Below are 8772 nucleotides of genomic sequence, written 5' to 3'. Positions count from 1 at the left end.
TTGTACGCCCATAGTGCATCTTCCAGCTTCATTGCCCAATCTTTTTGAGATGCGCAGACAGTCTTTTCTAGGATTTGCTTTATCTGCCTGTTGGACACTTCGACGTGGCCACTCGTTTGAGGGTGATATGGGGTGGATATCTTGTGTTTAACATTATATTTCTTCAGCAGATTTTCCATCAGTTTGTTTAAGAAATGAGTACCTTTATCACTGATAAGTCCTCTCGGCACTCCAACTCTCGAGAAAATGTTATTCTTCATAAAAGTCACTACCACTCTAGAATCATTAGTGGGTAATGCCACCGCTTCCACCCACTTTGACACATAGTCCAATGCTACCAAGATGTAATTCTTTCCAAATGAGGGTGGAAATGGTCCTATGAAGTCTATTCCCCACACATCAAACAATTCGACTTCCAGAATAGCTTTCTACGGCATTTGACATCTGTCGCACTCCTTGACTATGTCTTGGGCATCTTTGAATAGTATGGGCCAATATAGACCCGGATGAAGGACTTTAGCTGTTGTTCTGTCACCACTGAAGTGTCCTCCATAATCCTAGTCATGACAAGCTCTAAGCACCTCCCTTTGTTCCTCCTCCGAGATGCACCTTCTGACTAGCCCATCTACTCCTCTCTTGTATAGGAATGGGTCATCCCACAAGTAGAACCTGCAATCGTGAATAAACTTTTTCTTCTTGTTAGAATCAAAATCATTAGGGATTACACCGCCTACCAAATAATTCGCATAGTCTGCGAACCACGGGATACTGATGACAACTAGGATGTGTTCATCAGCAAACTCATCCTTTATTGGTCTCTTGTCTTCCGTTTCTTCAATTGGCCACATTCGAGACAAATGATCGACTATGATGTTTTCACATCCCCTTTTGTCCCTAATCTCCACATCTAATTCTTGGAGGAGTAAGATCCACCTTAGAAGCCTTGACTTAGAATCCTGTTTAGCAAATAAATATTTCAAAGCAGCATGGTCAGTATAAACGACAACCTTCGATCCTAACAGGTATTTCTGGAATTTTTCAAATGCATAAACCACGGCCAATAACGCCTTCTCAGTAGTTGCATAGTTCATTTGTGCAGGGTTTAGCACATGACTAGCATAGTAAATGACATGTGGAAACTTCTCTCTCCACTGTCTTAGAACTGCCCCTACAGCAATATCACTAGCATCGCACATGATCTCAAACGGAAGAGACCATTCTTCATCAAACATAAAAGCCTTATCCTTGACCAATATAGTGGTCAGCGGTTTTGCTATTTTAGAGAAATCTCTTATGAACCTGCGGAAAAAACCCGCGTGTCCTAAGAAACTCCTGATACCTTTCTTGTTAACCGGAGGTGGGAGTTTAGATATCACTTCCACTTTTGCTTGGTCGACTTCAATTCCCTTGTAGGAAATTTTGTGACCCAAGACTATTCATTCTCGCACCATGAAATGAAATTTCTCCCAGTTCATAATTAAATTTGTTTTTTGGCACCTGTCTAAAATAAGAGAAAGGTTAGTTAAACAGTTATCAAACGAGGATCCAAAGACAGAAAAGTCATCCATGAACACTTCCATACGCTTTTCAAGCATGTTAGCGAAGATGGAAGTCATGCAACATTGGAAAGTGGCTGGAGCATCACACAACTCGAATGGAATTCTTCTGTATGCAAACACGCCATAAGGGCATGTGAATGTTGTCTTCTCTTGGTCTTCTGGAGCAACAACAATCTGATTATATCCTGAGTATCCATCTAGAAAACAGTAGTAGTCATGACCAGCTAGCCTTTCCAACATTTGATCAATGAATGACAACGGGAAGTGGTCCTTTCTAGTCGCGATGTTTAACCTCCTGTAGTCAATACACACGCGCCAAACTGTAAGTGTCCTTGTAAGGATTAACTCATTCTTCTTGTTTCTTATGACGGCGGTCCCTCCTTTTTTGGGGACCACATGCACCAGACTCATCCACGAGCTATCAGATATAGGATAGATAAGACATGCATCTAACAATTTAACCACTTCTTTCTGAACTGCTTCTTTCATTGCTAGGTTGAGTCTTCTTTGAGGTTTGACCACTGGTTTATGGTTGTCTTCCATGAGAATTTTATGCATACACACTGTAGGGCTAATACCTTTCAAGTCCTCAATTGCTCATCCGATAGCATATTTGTATTTTTTTTTCAGGACTTGGATGAGCTTTTCTTCTTGGATATTCTTGAGGCTCGAATTTATTATAGTCGAGCATTTACCTTCAGAATCAAGAAAGACATATTTGAGATTCTCGGGAAGTTGCTTCAACTTCGTCCCCTTCTTGGACTATTTATTCTCCTCACTAGTTTGAGGTAATCGTAAATCTTCCCACCGGTGTGGTCGAGATCCTTTCTAAGGGGGTTCTTCATCCATCATGGCCAGCACTTCGGATTCCCCATTGTCCATTTCTTTATCACCGTTAAAAATGGACAAACTCAACACTCTTTCCAAAGGTAATTGTGGTGCATTCAAAGGACTATCATACGTAATCACTTGATCCAGAACCTCTATAGTATGACTGGTGCAAATATCATCTTTGTATTTCATGGTGTTTCGAACATCAATTTTTAATTCCTCATCATAAACCTTCAAAGTCATAATACCTTCTTCTATGTTGATCAAGCATCTTTCCGTCTCTAAAAAGGGTCTCCCAATAATGAGAGGAATCTCTTCATCTTCAGGTATTTCTAGAATCACGAAATCCACCAGGAATACAAACTTGTCAATTTTCACTAGAACATCTTCAACAATACCATAAGGTTTCTTAACCGAATGATCGGCGAATTGGAGTGTCATCCTGGTATCTTGCACAACCCCTATACCCGGCTTCTTGTAAATGGATAACGGCATGAGACTCATACTGGCTCCTAGATCAATAAGAGCCTTTTTGAATGACCTATTTCCGATGGTGCAAGGAATAGTGACATCTCCTCGATCTTTCTTCTTCATTGGGATCTTCATACCTTGTAAAGTAGCACTACAAGTTTCGGTTAGAATAATCGGGTTGGTGTCGATGGTACGCCTCTTAGAAATGATGTCCTTCATGAACTTGGCATAGGTAGGAATTTGTTCAAGTTCTTCCAAAAGCGGAATGTTGATTTCTAGCTTCTTGAACAACTCTAGGAACTTCTCAAAGTTTTTCTCATGTTGCCCATTTTTCCTGTTTCTGGTGGGAAAGAAAATCTCAATTACCGACTTAGGTTCAATGACTTTTTCTTTCACCACTTGTTTCGATGCAACCAATTCTTCCCTCACATCTTCATTTTCTTTGATCTCAAGATCCACCTCGATCAGTTGATCTTAATCTTCATCTATCTCCTCAAGGACTTCATGAGATTTACCACTTCTTGTTGTCACAACACTCACATTATTATGCTATCTAGGATTTGTCACAGTTACACTAGGTATATCACCTTGTGCTTGAAAACTCGAGGCTAATTGTTGTGCTATTTGACTCATCTGGACTTCAAGATTTTTTATGGATGCGGTAGTGTTTTTCTAATTGTTTCGGGTTTCTTCTTGGAATTCGACATTATGAGCTGCCATTCTTTCAATGGCAATCTCCCAATCAACTTTCTTAGGGGCTTGTTGTTGCTGTTGTTATTGATATTGAGTTTGGTATTGACCTTCTTGAGGAGCGTTCCCTTTCTGGTCTTTCCATGAGAAATTGGGATGATTCTTCCAACTCGGATTATACGTGTTGGAGTAGGGATTATTCTGCTTCAAAAATTTGATTTCCTCAACTTGTTGAGGAGTTACAAAACAATACACCATTTGGTGCGGTCCATTACAAATCTCACAACAGACAATAGAAGCAGGTTGGACTTGTGCTACCTATTGGGTACCTATATTCATCGCCTTCAGCTTCTTCTCTACTTCAGTAGCTATAGTATCTTCTATACAAATTCTATTGGTTTCCAGCTTCAAATCGATAACCCCTTCCGGTTTACTTACAGATCTGTCGTACAACTCCAATTGCTCATTAACAGCAATTGCTTCAATGATCTTTTTGATACCGGTGGCTGTTGAGAAATTGGTAGAGCCACCAGCTGCGGTATCAATCAACTGTTTGGTATTTATTTTGAGACCATTCACAAACATCTGCATTTGTTCTGTTGGATCCATATTATGAGTTGGGCAGGCTACAGGATTCTTTTGAATCTCTTATAGGTGTCTCCCAAGGATTCCCCGTCTTTCTGCTTAAAATTCAGAATTTCATACCTCTTCCTCAGAAAAACCGATGCTAGAAAATACTCATTCAGGAAGGCTTTTTCCATCTCTTCCCAAGATGTAATGCTACCGGCTGGGAGATAATAAAACCATTCTTCGGATTCTTCCGCTAAGGTGAACGGGAACATTCTCAACTTCTTAGCTTCCTCGGTGTGACCATCAATTTTTAGAGTGTTGCTCATGGTCAGAAACCTCTGCAAATGCTTATTTGCATTTTTATTTACCTTTCCAGTGAAATGCTTTCTTTCAAGTTGATTAATAGTACTAGGATATAACTGGAAATTATCCATATTCACTGGTTGGTTAACAATTGTTAATCTTCTAGTTGGTGCATTTGTGCCTCCGTAGTCACCCAACAGTCTTTCTGGTGGCGGTGGGTTCTCTCCCATTATTCCGATCTCTCTCTCCGAACCTGAGTATGAACCTGAATGAATGGAAGGTTGTTCTTCTTATGATTCCAGTCTTGCCAATCGAGCTTGTCTGAGTCTTGCCCGCAAAGTTCTTTTGATTTCTGCATCAAAAGGAAAATCAGCTGAGGCCTTACCTCGCATACAAATATCAGACACAAATTAGTTGATAATGGTCGAAATAAATAATTAAAAGAACGTAGAATAAGTTTTAGTTGCAAAGCAACAAAATTTTAATTGAAATAAGTTAAACTTTATATTTGGCAGTCCCCGACAATGACACCAAAAAATTGATCGGGAAAATAGCAAGTGTACTATTTTGTCAATGTAGTAATAATATGGACGTTTCCCAAATATCGATCTCGAGGACTACGCAGTAATACGAGTTTAAATTGTGATTCAATTAAACAAAACAAATAGTTGAAGGTTTGTAATAAGTCACTCTCTAATGGAATGAGAAGTAATACAGAATAAAGCTTTTACACGATTTATAAAATTATGCCAAGGATGGTGTATGATTATCTCATGTAATGACCTTGAATGTATATCTCCTCAAACAGTTCAAAAATGCAATTACCAGATCTTAAAATTGTTTCCCCCTAAAACCTTAGAGGGAAACCTTTGGTCATTCATTCTAATCTCTAAGTCTTTAGGTGATTATAATGAAACCAAGCCTTTTGAAATAACAAGATATAACCAGTAACTATAGGGTATCCCTAGTCCTAGGTGATATCTACTACAGTTTCACTGTGAAAAAACCTTAACAATTGCAATCCCATAAATTGTTAACCATATAACAATCCTTATTTTTCTGATAACGAAAGCGTTAAAAACATTGCACAATGAAATTGACAAACAAACATAATATTGAAGGAATTACAAATTCATAGTCATTACACGATCAAATCAGGGACACCCCCTAGCATTGGAGGTTTAGCCACTCATATTATTCAAAGAAGATACAACATATAATTTAGACATTACAAGAATAAGAGGATTTCGTTGATCTTCAATCGTATCCGCTCTTGAAGGACCTCCGTTCTTTGCAACTCTTGATCATTCTAATCTCAATCGTACCAATTCTCTATCGTGTAAAAGTCCCCGTTCCCTGTCTCCAAAAATCCCCTAAATAGTTACTGATCAAATATTTGATGTAGTAAATGTCCAAAATGTCCTCCAGGATCAACAATGCCAAAAATATGGGAAAATTAGAATATGAGGCGTCCAAGCCAACACGGTCGACCGTGTTGGCTACTGTTGCCAACTCTCCAACACGCCCCTGTCAAGACTACTGACACGGGCACCCGTGTCAGCTCCCTATTTTAGCTGTTGGGCCTCCTCTTTCTTCTTTCCCTTGACACGGGCTGTGTCAGGCAGCACAGGTGGTCGTGTGAGGGCTATTGTAACTTCCAAATTCTTCTTTCGATGAGCCCGTAATGCCCGATTCCCTTGGCGAGTCTTTGGGTATTCTTGCTTGTACCCGAAACCAACCAAACTACCAAAAGGAGGCATAAAATGGAGTACATTGACGAAAACCGAAGATAATAATCAAAACATAATGGAAATGCAAACATCTAATTTACTAAACAAAATAACATAAACAGGTAAAATAAGGTGTTACCGACTTCGTGAATTTATGCTGAATAAGTCTCAGAAAACAAGTAGATTGGAGACCAATCACTTTCCAAAGTCTCTATAACCTATCCATAACTTGTCTAATAACCTAAAATTTCAAATTAAACACTTGTTTTCTTTTTCAAAAAAAATTTATGGCTCATGAAATGGAAGAATTAAGAAACAGCAAAAACTACGCATAAAGACTCGATAGCACATGCAATGACTCGGTGAACAAGTTAAAACTAGAAAAGAAAACCTAAGCAATTATACTAAAAAGCAGTAAATCTATCTAGAAAACAAGGAAAAGAAAGCAGGGGAAATAATCAAAACATGCATTAAAGATTCGAAAAAATGAGCAAAAATCCAAAGGTGCATAATATAAATGAGTAAAATAATTGCAAAGAAATAAATCTAGAGGAAATCTAATAATTATGAAAATAAGTTCCTCCCCTACACAAGAACTAAGTGTTCTCAATGCCTAAAAATCTGCTGATGGAGTAAAGTTCTTGATAAACATGGTTCATCTGTTCCTGCATAGAATCCATGAATTGATGGAGAACGTTACTGAGATTTGAGATATCAGTTTGGATGGCAGTAAGTTCAGCGGTAAGTGGGTCACGATTATTGGGTTCAACCAGAGGTGATGAGGGAGCGTTTTCAGTAGAAGATGAGTGGTACTCTTCTTGATTTCCCAAAAGATATCGTCAGTTGTCACGGTTATGTACGTTAGTCCTTTATGGGTTTGGGATAGTGAATTGGTGTACTGGTTCGTAAAAGACTAGAATCGTATGGCAACATGGTATGTATATACAATGATTTTAGCTCTAATTAAATAGGATCGAAATTTGTCTATTGCAAATACCACAACTAGGAGTTCTTTCTTTATAGTTGCATAGTTTAGTTGGGATGCATCTAAGGTTCTGCTAGCATAGTAGATCACATGTAATATCTTATCCTTTCATCGTCCTAAGATAACGCCTACAACAAAATTACTAGCATCGCACATAATCTCAAAAGGTTGGTTCCAATTGGGTGGTTGCATAATAGGTGCGAAGATTAGTGCTTTCTTAAGAAGATTAAATGCCTCTAGACATTTTTCATCAAAGGTGAATTCGACGACTTTCATTAGGAGAATGGTTAAAGGTTTAGTTATCTTGGAGAAATCTTTAATGAAGCATCGGTAAAAACCGGCATGCCCAAGAAAACTTTGGATTTCTCTAATTGTTTTTGGTGGTTGAAGGTTCTTTATTATCTCTATCTTAGCTTTATAGACCTCAATTCCCCTTTTTGATACTATGTGTCCTAGGACTATTCCTTTTGTCACCGCAAAATGACATTTCTCCTAGTTCAACACTAGATTAACTTGTACGTGTCTTTCAAGAATTCTCTCTAAGTTATCCAGGCAGTTCCTTAAGCTCTATTACGGGTTTCTTAATGCTTGGCATATGATCAGGGAGTAAGTGTTAAGCATTCGTTAAGGCTATCTTCTATGTCAGGTGTAACTGGCTTAAATCCATCATCTTCCATTATGGGCGTCGATGGTAGTTTTATTGTTTCGATATGCTCCTCCTTATCTAACTCTCTTATGCATTCGTCAATGATATCAATTGCATAACAAGTGTCATCCATGGCGGGTGCTTTCATAAATTTGGATAGGATAAACATTACCATCTCGTTACCTACTTCGAAAGTCATTTTTCCTCTTTTTACATCTACCATGGCTCCAGCATTTGATAAGAATGGTCTGCCTAGAAGGATAGAAATTTCTTCGTCCTCCTTAATATCCATTACGACAAAGTCAGTAGGGATATAGAGTTGTCCGGTTCTAATTGGGATATCTTCTAATATACCCATTGGGTACTTAACTAATTGATCAACAATTTGAAGGGACATCCTAGTTGGTTGCATGTCTCCTAGGTCTAGTCTTTTACAAACTACTAAAGGCATCAAACTTACGTTTGCTCCCAAATCCAGTAATGTTTTGTCTATAATATGTCTTCCTAGAACACATGTTATCGAAAAGCTTCCAGGATCTTTCTGTTTCTTGGCTAATTTCTTTTCAGCAATCGCATTGCATTCTAAAGGTTTGGGATCATCGAGCTTGTGCTTGTTCATTAAGATGTCTTTTAGGAATTTAGCATATGATGGTATTTGGGTAATGGATTCAGTGAAGGGTATCTCGACGTGAAGTTTTTCGATCACTTTCACGAACTTATTGTATTGGATGTCTTGTTTAGCCTGTTTAAGTCTTTGTGGATATGGAGTCGGTGGTATATAGGGTGGCGGTGGTACATATGTTTGATTTTCTTGGTTATCATTCACTGCCTCCTTATCTTTAATATCCTTATTTCTTTGTTTTCCAAGTTCTACGGGTTCCTCCTTTTGTTCTTCCGGGGTAATCACAACATTTTCTTTTGGTGGTTCTGAAATTTTAGGCCCATCATATTGAGTTCCGCTTCACAGCGAAATGACGTTAGCATGGC

This window comes from Lathyrus oleraceus, chromosome 5, assembly GCF_024323335.1.
Source record: "Lathyrus oleraceus cultivar Zhongwan6 chromosome 5, CAAS_Psat_ZW6_1.0, whole genome shotgun sequence".
Lineage (NCBI taxonomy): Eukaryota > Viridiplantae > Streptophyta > Magnoliopsida > Fabales > Fabaceae > Lathyrus > Lathyrus oleraceus.
This window is presented reverse-complemented; position numbering follows the sequence as displayed.